This window comes from Microtus pennsylvanicus, chromosome 14 (genome assembly GCF_037038515.1).
Source record: "Microtus pennsylvanicus isolate mMicPen1 chromosome 14, mMicPen1.hap1, whole genome shotgun sequence".
Lineage (NCBI taxonomy): Eukaryota > Metazoa > Chordata > Mammalia > Rodentia > Cricetidae > Microtus > Microtus pennsylvanicus.
The window spans coordinates 40,651,996-40,670,685 of record NC_134592.1 but is presented as its reverse complement, the minus strand read 5'-3'; the positions used below and the strand labels follow the sequence as shown (position 1 = coordinate 40,670,685).

The window sequence follows — 18,690 nt, the reverse complement described above, 5'->3', positions numbered from 1 at the left end:
GACTGTTTGTATATTTCCTTTCAACCTCCTTATATCCAAAGGTATTTTGCAATAAAATTTACAGAGCGAAATGTACAAATATGTTGGTAGACATGACCGTGAACTGTGTGCTTTAGTTTCACACGAATATTAGAGGTGAGGCATGCTCCTGACAAATTGGTTATAATTGGGAGCCTATAGTTATGAGAAAAAAACGCTTTAATAAAAGTAGATAGCTTTGATACAGGCCTTAAAGAACATACATTATTTTTCCTGGAAAAGTTGGCATCATAAGAACAAAAATGATAAAATAGGTAGGTAGGGGGAAGTAAATGAATGTGGCAGGTGAATATGTATGGACCATTGTGATCAGTGTGGAGACACATAGAAAGACAGGCAGAACTCTGCCTACTCTTGACTTCTCAGGGAAAGTTCAATTCTGTCCTAAAAAAAAATCTTTGCATTGTCTTTTCTTCTGTCCAGAAAAGTAAGAATGTTGCTATTGTTACTACCATGGGCTCAAACCCAGCTTTCTCCTTAATAAGCTGAATAACATATGCAAAATTATACTGCCCTACACTTCACTTCCCTTATTTGTAAAAGTGTGGTAATATTACTACTTCCTGAATGAAGCACTGTGGTCTCAAAAAATGTAATGCATTTTGGAATAATTGCTTAACAAATGTTCAATGAAAGGTGTTGACATTGATGATAATGATGCTCTTTTGTTCTCCAATAAATATACATATGATGGGAGCAACCTTTCAGAACTGAGTCCATTGAACACTTATTGTAGACACACTCAGGTTTCCATATAGTGTGAAACATCGATAAATTTCAAGCCAACAGCAATAGTATCTCCTTTAGCACCAGTCACACATTGATCTCTTTTTCCCACAGAGTATCCAAAATTATACCTCTTGCTTCAGTTTTGAACTTCTTGACTTTTGCTAGAGTTTAGCACACTAAAACTTCCATAGATTTACTGACACATATAGATTAACACTTTTAATTGGAACATTAATTATTATAAGAAGTATTGATGTAATGAAGCTAGGAGTTAAGACTCATTGTGAGAATTTTATATACTCTAAAGGTTGGTAGTTCATATATTAGGATTCTTTCGTCTGAGAAGGTTAATTGTGTGGATTAAACACATTAGTGATTAACTCCGAGTCTACAATAATGCATCAAGGAAAGAAATAAAAACACTCCCCCTAGAGTCATTTGACTGAGAGATGCGCACTTTTGAATTCTCTATTTCATGGTTCCTGCACCTGTTGTCTCCTGTCTGTCTGCTGCATGAATCTGAATCTGTGCCTGCCTGAAGGATGCCTTATGAATCTGTTCCTGCATCTGTGTCCTCCATCGCCCTCCCTCTATCTCTCGTCTTCTCTCTCTCTCTCTCTCTCTCTCTCTCTCTCTCTCTCTCTCGTGTGTGTGTGTGTGTGTAAGTGTGGGGGTTTCTGTTACGTCTGTGGTGTGACTGGGTGTCGGTTACTCACAAAAGCTTTTCTATGTCTTTGTTGAACGGCACAGAAAGTATCACATGGGGGAAGAAATGGGATATTTTAGAGAGAACTTTCAGAACTTTGATTTCTTTCCAGTGACATGAGAACAATATCACCCAGATTAAATGACCCATTAATAAAACCATTTATATAATTATCTCATAGGATTCTAACACAAAATCAAATATTAAGTAATTTCCAAATGTTACTATTTCTTTGTTTTTTTTTTTGTTTTTTTTTTTTTGTTTTTTTGGTTTTTCGAGATAGGGTTTCTCTGTGGCTTTGGAGCCTGTCCTGGAACTAGCTCTGTAGACCAGGCTGGTCTCGAACTCACAGAGATCCGCCTGCCTCTGCCTCCCGAGTGCTGGGATTAAAGGCGTGCGCCACCATCGCCCGGCCAAATGTTACTATTTCTTTAGTGTCTTCCTTTCCTAGAGAGTTATTAACTACAAGTATATTAGTGGGTCAGCAGAATTTAGAGGTCTTTTCCACATTTCTCCCTCATTTATTTCCATTGTGTGTAATGAGTCCTGTTTTATCCCACCAGTCAGCTACCAAATAATGACACAGTGTCTTCTTATTAATTATGAAAGTTTGGCTTGTAGCTTAGACTTATTTCTAACTAGCTCTTATAACTAAATCTATTTATATTAGTCAACATTCTATCATGTGACATTACCTCTCTTTCATCTTGTACCTCCTGCTTCCTCTTTGTCTGGTTGGTTACTCTGATCTTCTTCTTCCCAGAGTCCTCTCTGTCTCTGGAAGTTCCACCTAACCTTTTCATAGCTATTGGCCAGTTAGCTGTTATTACACCAGTCAGAGCAATACATTTCACACAGTGCACAAACACTCCACAACTATGGTTTGTTGTAATAGCTTCTAGGCTTTGTATGATTAGCTACAAGGTTGAAGTCAGCCATGCAGAAGGTTTATTCCTTCTGTACACAAGCAAAGCTACATCTATAGCTCCTGGGACATCTCTCTGGCCAGAGAAATAGAGCGAGAGATAAAAAAAAATTAGGACTGGGAATAGGACAAAGCAACAGAAGCAGAGAAAGCAACCCATTACCTGTTATTCTTTTTGAAATTATAATATAAATACATCACTTCTTCCTTCATTTCCTCTCTCCAAGTCCTCCCATATAACCCTACTTGCTCTCTTTCAATGTCATGGCTTCTTATTTTCAGTAATTGGGTTTTTTCCGGTATTTTTATTTACTTTAACTACAGGGCTTCACTAATTTTTTAATTTATTTTACATACCAACCACATTCCCCTTCCTTCCTCTTTCCCCTATCCTCCTCCCCCTCCTATCCACTCCTCAGAGAGGGTAAGGGTTCCCATGGGGAGTCAACAAAGCCTGGCATATCAAGTTGAGTCAGGACCAAGTCCCTCCCCCACTATATTGAGGCTGAGCTTACAATTTCACCATAGGAATGGGCTCCAAAAAACCCACTCTATGTACCAGAGATAGATCCTGGTCCACTACCAGGAGTCCCACAAAAAGACCAACCTATACAATTGTCACCCACATTCAGAAGGCCTCGATTTGTCCCATGTAGGCTCTCCAACTGTCAGTCCAGAGTCCATGAGCTCCCACTAGCTTGAGTCAGCTGTCTCTGTAGGTTTCCCAATATGATCTTGACTCCCTCCGCTTGCTCATATAATCCTCTCCCTGTCTTCTGCTGGAATCTAGGAACTCGGCCCAGTGCTTGACCGTGGATCTCTGCATCTGCTTCCATCAGTTACTGGTTGAAGATTCTATGATGATAATTGGAGTAGTCACCAATCTGATTGCAGGAGAAGGTCAGTTCAGGCACTCTTTCCACTATTGCTAGGAGTCTTAGCTGGAGTCATCATTGTTAATTCCTGGGTGTTTCCCTAGTCCCAGGGATGTAAAGCAAGGGATAACCAGGCTACAACTCACAGTCTTAGAGAAGCTAGGAGACATGGAGGACCCTAGGATTGGCCTAGGAAGGGGAAATAGATAAGATCTCCTGTGTAAACTAGGGACAGGTGTGAGAAGTCAGGAGGGTAAGATCATGGGGGAATGGGATGCTAGAGTTGGGAGAAGAGTGGCGAGGAGACCAATGATAGATGTATCTTGATAGAGAGAGCCATTGTGGGGTTTTCAGTAATTGTTTTTACATGCATATGTATATATGTATATATAATATTTATATGTTTCCCAAATGTTACCTTTTCAGTCTGTATAATCACACACACACACATATGCATGCACATACACATGCATACACACACATATTTTCAGGGATAACCATTTGGAGTTGGCTAACAAATTATATGCTCTTTCTTTTCTTCTTTTTTTTTTGTTTTTTTTTTTTTTGAGACAGGGTTTCTCTGTGGTATTGGAGCCTGTCCTGGACCTATTAGGAAAGACTATTTCTTCTGCACCCAGCATTCCTTAGTTCCCTATAGTTCTTTGTGTAGGCTTGAGGCCTCTTGGGCTTTCTGCTGTCTACTTTGGCATGCTTACTGCTGTTAGCTTTGTTTGGCTTATGTTTAGACAGTCATGTAGGATACTTTATTGCATAGATTCAGATATTTATAATCTCACAGCAAACTCCCCGATCTTCTGGCTTTTCCAATCTTTCCACCCATCCTCCACAAGGTTCCCTGAGCCTTATATAGGAATGCTTTGCAGATAGATTCATTGGGACTGGGCTCCACAGCTCTACATTTTGATTGGTTGTGGTTTTTTGCGGTAGCCTCATCTGTTTCAAAAAGAAGATTCCTTGATGACGAGTAAGGACTATACTTATCTATGAGTATAAGGACTAATGCTGATAGAGTATTGTTAGAGAATATGTTTGTTTACTAAATTAGTGATTGTAGATTCTCTTCCCAGATCCATGACTTTGCTAGCCCAGAATGGCTGGCTCTATTTCCAGTGCTAGGCGTGATTTTCCTCATGATTGCTATATCTTGAGTCCCAGTAGAGAGCTGTTGGTTCTTGCCAAAATATGTGTGTCACTACTACACCCTTAGGGTTATCGTGCCATGTTGGCTATTGATGTGATTCATAATCATCAAAGTTGGAAAAGCACTTTTGGTTGCTTCCCTCTTTTGGAAGCTCTCATGGCACCTTCTAGTACCATGAAAACTCATCCTCAGGATCATATAGTTTGGTTCCACCTCAGAGGCCTCTGGTTTTCACTTTTAAAGTGCATGGTGTCTTCAGCAGTACCTTGCTTTTTAAAGCTTAATTGCTTCATTTACAAGAAAGGCACAACGAAGACACCTGTACCTCCATAAAGTGCAACCCTTTCTAGGAGGCTACACAAGAACCTGGGCCTTGCCTCTAGGCAAAACTTTCTAAAGGAAATCACTTCTCAACAATTTTCTTGAATACATAGAACAACATAAAGTTATCACACATACCCACAAAAGCTCAAACTCCATGAAGAAAGCAGAATTCTCCAAGAATGACTCTGCTTGTTCATTGCAGAGCATACTATTTCTCATGTACAATCTAATTCATAAATTATAAGTGTATATTTACCAAATTTTTGGTATCAGCATTTTGGAAAGTCAAGAAAATCTATAGTAAACCGTGACTTGTATAGACTGAAAGAGGAAAAGAGATGATTTGCTTTCAAGTGGTTACACAATGCCCACGAGTCCATGGAAAATTTACTAGGCTGGGTTATATTTATGCTCCTTTTACCAATCATATTCTTTCATGCTTTATAGCCACTTATTCCTCTTAAGTGCTGGAGAAAGTACATAAATGCAGAGAGTGTGTGCAAATGTGTTCACGCATGAGTTTCACTTTGTGCTTATTACAAGATTTCTGATCCAGCATGAAAATTGGAGTTCTTAGGGAACAAAATTTAATCCCCCAAATAATTATCTATCTCAATAGAACTACAAAGAAAATTTTAATTAATGTGCTAATAGCTGGCCCTGGTTTACAGAGCTTTATTGTAAGTCTTGAACTGTAACAAATGTACATGGAAATTAATGTTCACAGAGCAGAGAGAGAGAGTACATTTCCTTTCTAGAGCCATGCCTTTGACATCCTTTTATCTGAGATTGGTACAAGAAGAAAAGAAGTTATCTTCTTGAGGACTGAGCCCAAGATAAGCTATTTCCTGTAAAATAATTTATTGTTTTCTAGATCACAAAAGTATCTCAGAGGTCATCTGTATTTCCTCTTGAAATTAACTAATCTTGGAATCTCTCTCATTAGGTACCCTGGAGATCAATTAATTCAACACAATGTTTGAATCCTCAGTAAATGCTTATTCTATTACTCCTGGGTTCTTTCCAGTGTGCTGGCATGAAATGCTCTTTAAAGCACACGTTCCCAGATTATCATGTTTTATTTTAGGTTATTTTATGAAAATTTGCCCTTTATATATATTCTAATTTTGAATACTCTTAAAATTATAGACTTTTCCCAATAATAACCCTTAAATTTAAAACTGAAGTCAGTGAGCACATTTCTCAAATGTTTTCCATTAAAGCACTATTTTATTTTTTAGAGATTATTGGCATAATCTAGTCTTTTAGAATGGAAGTGTCATGAAATTTTTATGTCACACTCAAGAAGGTTGTGAAGAGGGCTGGAAGATGGCTCAGTCAGGAACATGCTCACAATACAAACATGAAGACCTGAATGTGGAACTCCAAGACCTATACCCAAACTAGGTGCAATGATACATTTCTGAAATCTCAGTGCTGAGGAGATGGCCATAGACAGACTCATGGAGCTCTCAGGAAAGCTAGTCTAGCTTATCAGTGCGCTTCATATTTATCAAGAGACCCTGTCTCACAAAGTAAGGGAGAAGTGATTGAGTAAGGCACTCAACATTAAGCCCTGGCTTCTGCTTGCTTATGTATATGTAGACACACATACATCATGCACACACACACACACACACACACACACACACACACACAAGTATTGTAGAGCAAAAACAAACACCTTGGAGAAAGAGGAAAGAGTAGAACTTCTGAAGATGAAATATTCATGCTTTGTTTTTACATGCAAGTATTATTTCTACTAGAGGTCAAGAACATGAAGAGTTCTCCAGCTTAATGCCTTTGCTGCATCCTAAAGAAGAGATGATGCTCTCAGGTGTTTTTTATAAGCTGGCTATGTTTTCAGAAGCTCATCTGAGCTATTCAGTTTCAGCTGCTTATGAGAGTCATTGCTGCTAGGTGCTGTGGGTGTAATATAGACATGAACTGGGTAATTGAGGTAATCCTTTGATTACCACTTTATATGAATATTCCCTCATCTTTTCTGTAAAATGGGTGGTCTGATTAGATGGTGTCTAGATGCGTTGCTGGCTTGGTCTCCAGCTGGTGACACTATTGAGTAGTGATTGAATCATAACATCATTAACATCATTGATGGGTTAATCAGTTGATAGCTGATGGGTTACTAATAGATCGGGCCTTGTCTGAAAAGGTAGGGTGCTGGAGGCTTGACTTTGAAGGCTGTATCTTTTCTCTATCTTTCTGGCATAAAGTGAATGATTTTGTCTCACTTCCATATGTTTGTTTATTGACATACTTCCAATGATGAACTTTAGTTAGATCTTTCCTTTATAGATCTCTGTTTACCGAGGAAAGTCAGTGACCGCCAGTCACAGGTCTTGACATTTGTCTTTACAGTTACTTTCATGCAGGACAGATGACCAGAAGTTCATGGCTCTGCCTACTGTGTGGCCTTTCAGGACAGTGAATCAATTTGACTTGAACACGTCACTACAAATTTTTAACACACACACACACACACACACACACACACACACACACACACACACATATTTTCTAAGCCAACCAATTACAAAGTAAGTTTAGGCCATTTACCTCTTCCTTCTTAAGCTTTTCATGTGGGTTCCTTACTCTTAGCCAATTTAAAGAAATTTTTGGACTTGGGAAGAGGCATTCTTGCCTCTGGATGAAGTGATAAAGGTTTCTGGGAACCTGTTCATATAGCTCCCTCATATAATGGATGGATTCGATCCCTTATGTACATTTTCATTTCTTGAAAAAATACTACATGGACTGTCATGTTTTATCATCTAGGGTAAATGATCCTTTATACTTCAGGGTCAAATATTTCTATAGCAAAACTTACATACCAGGGACAGTTGCTCAGACAATATGAAATGTTCTGATTGATTTAAAGTTTTAATGACATTTCAGAGTGATATGTCTTCTGATTCTCCAGTGAAATAGCACCTCTATTGTCTTGTCTTGAATTAGAGTTTATTTATGCCAACATGCTTGGAAACTTACTTTTAATTCATAGTATGAAAAGACAACTTCAGCATTTCCACTTAACCTAGCACTGGCCATTGCTTTTTTGGTGTTTATTACTTGTCACTTTAGAAGTCATGATGCTTGATGCCATGTAATCTGTACTCCAGGACTGCCCCAAGAAAATGCCTTTCAGAGTCAATGAACTCTAGCTGGCGTTACTTCATGTTCTGCCTCTGTTGACTAAACACCTACAAAATCCAGTACTAGAAAATACTGACTTTGTTCCTTCTAGGTTTTAAAGGAGTGGTTAGATCTAAACTGCATGTGCTATCCAAGTAATGAACTCAGATGCCAACAAAACAAAGAGTTAAGCAGAAAATCCTGGCAGTGAAATAAACAAAGGCAGCCATCTGTGAACACTGGCATGAACAGAAATGACTTTAAAGAGACAACCAAGAACATATTTATATTTGACCTTACTTTCACCATCCAATTTAGTTTGAGATGGACCAAGAGAGGCCCTGTTAAAGATTATGACTGTTTCTTGATATTTAGACATCTTGCTTTACAGTAACTTATCATAGCTCTGCAACCTATGAGTCAATATAAACCTGTTCATATTTAAAAATTAGTTTCCACAAATACAAAGTTGAATTTCCTTTTATTTGTCCTTGAAGGGACTTCAATTATTCCATGTAGTTTTTTTGATAATCTTTTATCATTACAGATCACAGTCAAAAATATCTGTATAGTCTTCTTACTATGATAACTCTAATCTACCCTTCAGTTGCTTGAACGGCCTTCTTTGGTTCTTTTTCTGCTTTCTGATCTTTCTTGAAGTTTAGTACGCAGAACTGCATTGACTATCCCAGCATCAGTTTCGTCTGTCATTGTCAGAGCAGCCTCTTCTTCACCATGGTCTTCCAGCTAGCCTACTGTTTCTACCACAATATGATCTCCTGTGGTTGTCATCAAAAGAGCAACTCCTTGGCATTCTCATCTCAATGTCTATGTCGTCCATAATCATTATATCATGAAGGGCTATACACATTCCTCCCTTCCTTGACTTTCATGTGTCCAGTGTTTTCTGACAACCTTGTGATGCCCGCAAATTTGTTTTATATCCAAATTATGTAAAGCATCTTTAGCATCATGAACATCCTCAAACTGAACAAATGCCATCTCGGCCATCCAGTATAGAAATAAAGCAGACCATACACATCTACTATTGGACCATTACGGCTAAATTCCTGACATAAATATTCAGATCTGGTGTCCTTTGGCACGCTCCTGACGAAGAGACATGTTAGTTGGGGGAAGGGAGGGTACAGGTTGCAGGAGCTTGGGCCAGTGGCTGTAAGGGGCTCAGCAAACCCCCACTGCTCCAGTCAAGGCTCACATTCATTCCCATGACTATTTTAAATCTAAGTAATAATGCATGTTTGTTATGACATTATGACCCTGTTTGTAGTTGTTCTTTTCCAGAGAGATACATAGGTAAGCATACATAATCTTTGATAGTTGGTATGAAACAAAAGAAGAGATGAGACTATATTTGACATTTTTGATTTTCAGTCTTGTTTTTGTGGAACTTTTCACACCACTACTACAGACCTGTATATCTGTCATCAACTGAGAGCCAAAATGAAATTTGATGAGTTCTATGCAGTGGCAGAGCATCTGTCACTACACATAGAATAGTCAAGCAGGAACTAGACTAGCAAAAAAGGCCAGGAAACGTTTCATAAAAGACAAAGCAGAAGAAAAATCCAAAGCCTTGAGTATTTTTAGGTGATAAATGTTCCTTGTCAAAAGAAATATTTAACTTTATAAAATCATGCCATAATATAATATTCATTATGGATGGAAGATTCAAGAACAGATGAGCAATTACATTTTCCCTAGAGTATATTTGTATTATAATTCAATACAAGAAGGCAATGTTGGATATTTTTGAATTCTATTAAAAATTTAGAATGTCAGAAATTATGCTGTCTAACACAGCTGTGTGCAATGACACCTCACATCTCAGTTTTAACTAATCTTTGCTTTTCTTCTATACCATTGCTTGTCTCAAGGCTCAGAGTCTTTTCAAGTTAACTTTCAAAGTCTAATTGATTATGGGCAATTAATAGTTTTTTAAATATATGTACTGTGTGGTTGTGCTGGGTGAAGTCTATGACAGGCAACTATTTCCTTATTGATTTCTGCAAGGACCTTTCCCACTTTCATATTTCAAGTTCAGTACTCTGATTAAAAGAGAAAAATGGGGTGTTGACCTATGGTGACTATTGTGTGTGGGAGACAGAGATGACTTGTAAGAGTTGTGCTTCCAAACTCCTGATGTAGTCTTTCTTTTTCTTTTCTTTTCTTTTCTCTTTCTTTCTTTCTTTCTATTTATTTTCCATTCAAAAATTTACACCTCCTCCCCTCCTCCTATTCCCCTCCGCCCCCCCCCCATTCACTCTCCTCCCTCTCCCTCCGTCATTAAGAGAGGGCAGGGAACCATGCCCTGTGGGAAGTCCAAGTCCCCCCACCCCTCCGCAACATCCAGGCCTAGGAAGCTTTGCATCCAAATAGACTAAGGTCCCAAAAAGTCAGTATATGCAGTAGAAACAAGTCCCAGTGCCTTTATCAATGGCTTCTCAGTCAGCTCCCATTTTCAGCCACATTCAGAGAGTCTGTTTAGATTACATGCTCATTCAGTCCCTGTCCAGCTGACTTTGGTGAGCTCCCATTAGAGCAGGCACACTGTCTCAGTGAGTGGATCAACCCCTCGCGGTCCAGATTTCCTTGCTCATCTTCTCCTCTGTCTTTCTGCTCTTCAGCTGGACCTTGGGGGCTCAGTCCATTGTTCTGATGAGGGACTTTGCCTCTATCTCCGTAGTCTTTCTTATACATTACCAAGAAGGCCATTCTTCTCACAGGGTCTTGCTGCCCCTCTCTTCTCCTTTGGCAGCCTTTAAAATACCTTAGCCTAGTTTTAAATTTTAACCCGTGAGAAAAAATTGGTTCCCTTCCACTACCCATGTCACCTGAGAGAACGACTGTGGAGACTGAGGGAAGAAGCATCTTCCCCGTGGAACCCGCAGGAAGCCAGGGCCAAATGGAAGATAAAAATAGCTCCAGCCAATGCCAACACATTATCATAATATGTGTGCACAGCTTGTGAGTTAAATCCTGAGTGGGAAAGGTCTATGTTCTGTGCTTATCTTATACAACTGCTGCTGGATTCAGAATTGATTTTAAAGGGAGCTATGGATCTTGGATATTTTTAGAAAAGTTTCTGTCTGAACCAACCAAAGACATTCAACCTACATAGAGGGATAAGAAAGTTATTTGCTTTTTCCCTAGGCTTAAGCGAGACACTAGTCTTCTGAAAGTCCATTCCCTTGACACAAAGAGGGCTGGATGAGAAGTGTGCCTTTTTCTTTGTGAAATCTATAATGGTACCTACAAACATGCTTGTGCTTTTTGTAATCTTAAATAAGAGGCAGTGTAGTAGTAGGAGCAGCGGGGCTGCGTCCCCAGCACCCCGGCCGCCTGCTAGCTTATGCACCGAAATAATTACACGGACACTGTATTCTTTTAAACACTGCTTGGCCCATTAGCTCTAGCCCTTACTGGCTAATTCTGATATCCCGATCAACCCATCTCTAATAAACTGTGTAGCACCGGTCTTACCGGGAAAGATTCAGCATGTCTGACCTGGCGGCTTGCTCCATTGCCTCTGCTTCAGAGAGCAGAGCTATCGCATCTGCCCAGGAGAGGGGAGCATGCCGTCTCTGAGCTCACTTCCTCTTCCTCCCAGCATTCTGTTCTGTTTACTCCACCCACCTATGTTCTAACCTATCAGGGCAAGCAGTTTCTTTATTCCATTAACCAATGACCTTCCTCCATCAGGGCAGCAAAGTGCAGAGCTGTTATATGGGTCTGTCTCGTTGATGATTTTTTTTATATAGATTAGTGTGAGTTATTTCCATGTGAAAATGTTTTGTGTGCATTAGGTGCCAGTTGAGTAATGGGTGTCATCTCACATTCCATCTTGCCTGTAATCAAAGAGTTAATGCAGTTAGTTATACAGAATAAACTTATTTTAAGAAGTGAGAAGAGGAAAAAGAGGAGTTGGCTCTGCCACTAAGGGTCTTCCTATAAACACACAAAGATCTGAGTTTGGATACCCCCAAATCAGGTAAAGCCAGTATGATGGTAGGGAGGTGGAGTCAGATTGAGTTTTGAGGTTCTTTACACGAGTTACTCAAGACATGGGTGAGCTCCAGGGTTAAGAGAAACTTTATCTTTCAAAATAATCAGGAGATAATTAAAGGACTAAAATGGTTAGCCCAGCCTCTGCATGAACACACATACACACACACATTCACACACATGTGCATGCACACACAAAAACAATATATGTATGTTGGAACACATATATACACATAAACACTCATTCTACATGTATACACACAGAGAAACACACATACATAAACACACACACACGAATGCACACACAGTGAGAAGAAATAATTCTTCTGGGCTAGACAAGTCAGGGCCTGCAGTGACTTTCTCCAGACAGTAGTGAGATGGGGTGGAGAATTAGTATAGTACGCTAAGAAGACATGCTCTACTTCCTCACTCTTAGAGACTTGTTGCTAAGCAATGCTCATTACAACGGTGTAAAATATATGAAAACCTAATTCACTTATGGAAATAATCAAAGCCCTTTTGTTTCCAGAGGAGGTTGCAATAATACATAATGTTAGAGCAACACCACTCTCAAGCACACACAATGGCTGCAAAGCAGCAGCAAATTATTCAGATTTATGAAAGGCTTGTGTGAGGTTAGCAAGGACCTGATGTAGAATTGGGTTAAGTCGCATTGCCATCCATCACTTCGCTAGAAGAGAATGGTGAGCACAAGTACAATAGCATTACAAGAAGCCACATGGGCACAAGAGATTTATTCCAGCAATACAATGCTATCGGATCAAAACTGAATTTCAAGTCCGTACTTTGTAGATGGGATATTTCATTCACATAAAATTGTTGCTAAATTTAACAGCCATTTTCCACTAAAAAAAAGGGAAAACTTGAGAGATGTAGAATGTGCCCAATACTTTACCTACATATACACACATATATTTCTTTGAAACAACAATTTCTTTGCTTGTAACTTTAAATCAATAGAATTTTGAGGAAAGCTTTAGGGCTCATAATTTTTTATTAAGTCTATACAGTTTGAATGCTAAGAGATTGGGATGGTGACCTGTGAATTTATTTTAGTATGTTTGTAAGTCTTATTCAAACATGATCAGCTTATAAGGGAGGAATTATTTCCTGAAAGATAATTCATTGCTATTTCTTTTTTAAAAATATGGCTCTCTTAATTACATTGAAAAACTATTGATTATGCATTAGACATAAAGATATTCTTACTTAACTCTTTTTGCTCAAATTTAAACAAGAGCTTTTCCAAGAAAGGAGAATTTGGGAGTTTATACAATATAAGAGTGTAATATTTATAAATTTTGGTATGTTTTGCATGTAGCCTGTAAATTCATCTGCTTGTATTATCTTGGTCCTTGTTATGGCTTCTTATATACCAGGGAAACCCTGTATGAACTAGAAAGGTTTGAAAAATTTCTCATCTCTAACGTGTAATAATTTAGCAAAGTGACAGGTGTGTTTTTACATGTCTAACCTTGGCTATTCCTCCATAAAGGCTAAGGCTGGCCTTTCTGTTTGTCTTACAGGAGAGGGAGACTTTCAGGATTAGATCCTTCAAACACCTGTAATAAAATATATGAATTCACTCTAAACAAAGATTCATCGAGACTAGCAGCGCACTTTTCATCCAGGGAGTGCTGGGAGAAGAGGCAAGCATTTCCACGGATGGTGGCTTTCACACGTGTGGCACAGTTCTGGTGATGAGCTGCATTAAGTGGTAGAGAACTGTGTCTCACCAGACTCACTGGACTCTAGTAAGAATCAGTCTCACTAATGTCTGCACCACCTTAGCGCAAGGATGGCCCAAAGCCTGTGAGAAGTCTTCAAAAGAATGAGGACACTAAGAGAGACTTACATAGATCTAATCTACATGGGAAGTATAAGAAGACACTATCTCCTGAGTAAATTGGGAGCATGGGGACCTTGGGGGAGGGATAAAGGGGAGAGAGGAGAGGCAGGGAGGAAAGCAGAGAAATATATAGAGCCCAATAAAAATCAGAAAAGAAAGGAAGGAAGGAAGGAAGGAAGGAAGGAAGGAAGGAAGGAAGGAAGGAAGGAAGGATAAGGCTTGGGTGAGTTCCTTTGAGTCTCTTTTTTCAAAAGATCTGAATATGCAATGAAATCTCCCATCCTCCACAGAAGGGCATGAACAAGCAGAGAGATGATGGCTGCTTTGGGGACTCCAGAAGGGAACAGAATGTCATACCCAACACCTGGGTAGTTCCTATCAGGCTGATAACTTAATTTTGTTAATCTGTCTACCCTTGCCCTTGTGGCCAGTGTGCAAACAATGCCATGCTGACTGTCAGAAGGCTAACACCTCTGCAGCTGAAGGAGGCAGAAGATGTCTCTCACTGAGCAGCTGCAGCTTGGTTGCAAGCATGCATGGAGATAGAACCTTTTTCTGCTGCAGCGGCACTGCATTTCACGTGGCTGATTAGCTTTTCTCAAAAGGCAGGACCTTTAAAGGACATCTTGAGAAGATTGCTTAACTTGTTGGCCCAGCAAATTTACACTTTAATCTCATATGCTACTTAAAGTTTTCTCTTTAATCCACCTCATCACCTAGCCTAAGTGAATCTCAGGAGGGATGCATTTTGCCTCATTACTCCTCACGCTGCTGGCTTGTGGAATAGAAGGACACCATATTGAGCACGGCCAGAGGAAGATTAGCTAATGCTATGCTTTCCCCTCCCACTTCTTCCTCTATCAGTATCTGCTTTCCTGCTCTCCATGTTTTTCTATCATTTATTTTTATTATCTTCTTTCTGTAGCCCCACCCCCCTTCGCCCTCCCGTTGCTTTTTTTCGCATTTCTTTCCTCTATCCTCCCTTTTTTTCCTTCAACATTTTAGGTAATCTTATGTTCTGGTTTGCTGCTACAACCTAATTGCGCCTCCTTTTCTACACAGTAGTGCACATTCCAGTTCATCACCAAAGGGGTAGGAGATTAGAATTCTGCACACTCATTCATGGAAAGAGAACTGAGCAAAATGTAAGCACATGGCTTGTTCAATTACCACAAGGTAATACTTGTGTGGGTTCCCCAGCTCCAGCTGTAGAATGTAATGCAAGGACCACTTCACCTGTTCTGAAAAATCACCACCAAATGTAACCACCGCTATGCTTTTTAAAGAGTTTTATAAATCTAATGTATTGGTTTTTTTTACACTCATTACTATTTTGAAGAATAGTTAGACTTTCTTTTCATTGTGGTATAATACTCTTGTTTATTTAATTCCTCTTCGTAGGGTTAAAGAGATGGTCCAGTGGCTAAGGGTGCTTCCTGCTCTTCAAGAGGGCTGCATTCAGTTCCCAGCACCCACATTTGGTGTTTTACAACTTCCTACAAGTCCAAATCTAAGTGGTCCAGTTTATTCTTCTAATCTCTGGCAGGCATGCATAGCATACACTCACAAAGAGATACACACAAACACACACATGAATTAAAAGTAACAAATTTAAAAGAATGGAGTAATTAAATGCATTTCCCTCTTGAAGGTAGTTTGATAAAAAGATGAAAACATAATATTATTTTTAAAAAGCAGCAAACATTTTGTTACCAAAGAAGGCATAAATTTTTCAACAAAATGACAGGTACAAATTAAAACCACCATACAATAGCAAGCCTCATCATTAGGATACCTGTTATCAAAATGTTAACTGTCAGCTAAAGTGTGGGGAAAATAATGTTTTATAATACTACTGGTGAAGAGGGAAGTTAGAGGAACCATTTTAAAAAGATGTGTGAAAAAGCAATTGAAATAATTAAAATAAATAAAATATAGAACTTCCAAACAATTCAGCAGTAGATTGATGCCCAAAGTTTCCTGGAGTGAAACTATCAGCCCATGAAGGTATGTACACTTCCATGTCAACTGCACCATTCCTCACAACAGTCATGGCATAGAAAGACCCCCAAGTAAATGGATAGATGATTAGACAAAAAAAATGTGGGGGATAGGTGCATGTATGTGTTTATAATGAAATATTATCGAGGCTCTATAAAGGAAGATACTGACTTTTGCCAGAATACAAACCTAGAAGACATTATTCCACGTGAAAATAGCAGAGACTGCAAGAAAATAACTGTGTATGATCCATGATCCCATTTATATGTGACAAAACAATCAAATACACAGAGGTGGGGAACAGAACTTATCACCTTAAACAGGGCGTGGAATAAGGTTAAGAGACAAAAGGCGGCTCATGCATAAGATAGGCATGTCTAGATCATAGAACATGAAGGGAATAGCTAATAACATTGCCTTATATTGGGGATTTTTATGTATATTACACCTGCTCTGTGTCAAATGTAACTGACATGATAGATGAATTCACTTGCTTTATTAAAATAACCATTCTGCCATCTGTGTGTACTCTGTGGAATATTGTTATAAAACTCATAAGCACACAAAGATATTTTTAAAACAAATTCCTTTTAAAAATATTACACATTTCCCAGTAAATATACCAATTCATGAGTAGGCAAATGGCTATATTGAGGATTAATAAGTAAGAAGTGGAGGAGCCTCTGCTGTCTTCTTCTCAACATCAAATGCTCTAAGCTGATACAGTGAGGCTCTAGCATTTCTCTGCACTGGCTCTACCCTTTGAGAATCTCAGTTTGTGTTGTCCACTTTCCTGACTGAGATGTCCTCTAGGGTGATAAAATGCCCAGTAATCCACAAGGGACTACCTTAAATGTACAGAGGAAAACTCAGAAACAGTTGGCATTGCTTTAGACTTCCTATGAAAATAGTTTGGGATATAAAAAAAAAAAACCTCTTCAATCTTACTTTCAATTTCTAATACTTCTGGAAATCTGTTTAGTCATCAGTTAAATCTGTTACTTTGAAAGGGAGTACAAAAAAATCTAGCTATAGATACTTGCAAATTTGCATCTTAAGATCGTTCCCAAGTTTCAGTTCAATTATCTGCTTTTGTTTGTTTGTTTGTTTTGAAACCAGTTGGTCCTCTAAACTACTTTGAAAAGAGTAACAAGATCCCAGAAATAGGACCTGAAACATAGTTCATTATTCTCTCAAGTTGGTGTGTGAAAGCTGATGCACTCACCACAAGGGCATCTCTGGTTCTCCATCCTCAACGGGTGATTCTCTGTTCAGTGTAGCTGGTACAACAAGTCTCCCATGACTATGAAGTGCCCATCATTTATTATTTCCCACCCATCCTGAAGTGAAGTCTGTAAAGCAACACCCCTGTTTCCATAAAAGGTTTCTTGCAACTGTGATACAAATAGCCCAGGAACAGCTGAGGCCTCCCCCTACCAACCAACATTTACATGTTTTCTGTAAAAACAGACTGAGGGGAATATCATTTTCAAGAATTTTCAAAATATATGCCCCAAATCTGCCACAGTAGTGTTAAATGCCACATGAATTTCCGTAAATGTTGCAGTAGAGAGATGTAATTAAAAGGAAGTTAGAACTCGGGAGCTCTTATGAAATGAAGTGTCCCACAGTATCTATAGCCTTGTGCTCCACTTCCTGTTCTTGTTAAATTTTCAAGTACTGTGACTTCAAAGATTTAGAAATCTTTTGTAGATAGGAATTTTTAGGAGATAAAGCTCTAAGCTTGCTACCATCGAGTGTCATCTGCCCTACTGGGAGACCATCCATGTGTAACTATTAAAGATAATAGTGATGTTTAATGGGAAGTTGTATCAATTGGCTCAAAGGTAGACAGAAGATCTTCTATCATAAACCTACTAGCAACATCTAGTAGATTTACATCTATTGGGTAATGACTTAAATATCAGTCACAGAACCATCCAGAGTTGATATATGATTCCCCTCTGTATGCTGTGAATACGTTTTACATCTATTGGTTGATAAAAGAATGTGCTTTGGCCTATAGCAGTGCAGAAATCATCAGACTGGAAGAGATATACCGAGAGAGTAGACAGAGTCAGGGAGAAGCCATATAGCCACCAGAAAAGACAGATGCTGGATGCCGGACGGAACCTTACCAGTAAGCCACAAACACATGGCAATATACATATTAATAGAAATGGGTTATTTTAAGATATAAGAGCTATCCAAATAAGAAGCACGAGCTAATAAGCCAAGCAGTATTGTAATAATACAGTTTCTGTGTGATTATTATTATTTATTTTTATTTTTATTTTTATTTATTTATTTATTAAGGATTTCTGCCTCCTCCCTGCAACCGCCTCCCATTTCCCTCCCCCTCCCCCGATCAAGTCACCCTCCCTAATCTGCTCGAAGAGCAATCAGGGTTCCCTGACCTGTGGGAAGCCCAAGGACTGCCCACCTCTATCCAGGTCTCCTAAGGTGAGCATCCAAACTGCCTAGGCTCCCCCAAAGCCAGTACGTGCAGTAGGATCAAAAACCCTCTGCGATTGTTCTTGAGTTCTCAGTATTCCTCATTGTCCTCTATATTCAGCCAGTCCGGATTTATCCCATGCTTTTTCAGACCCAGGCCAGCTGGCCTTGGTGAGTTCCCGATAGAACATCCCCATTGTCTCAGTGTGTGGGAGCACCCCTCGCGGTCCTGAGTTCCTTGCTCGTGCTCCGTCTCCTTCTGCTCCTGATTTGGACCTTGAGATTTCTGTCCCGTGCTCCTCTGTCTCTGTCTCCTTTCATCGCCTGATGAAGGTTAATATTTATGAGGATGCCTATGTGTTTGAGTATGGGTGGCCGGGAAATGAATAAGCAGTCTCCATCTAAACAAAATGGTTGAAAATATAA

At 39.2% G+C, this 18,690-nt stretch overlaps 1 pseudogene; it reads right to left on the bottom strand.

Moving 5' to 3' along the window:
- Positions 1-8,493: 8,493 nt before the first annotated feature.
- LOC142834718 (uncharacterized) lies at positions 8,494-10,649 on the bottom strand (annotated as a pseudogene).
- Between the last annotated feature and the right edge of the window lie 8,041 nt (positions 10,650-18,690).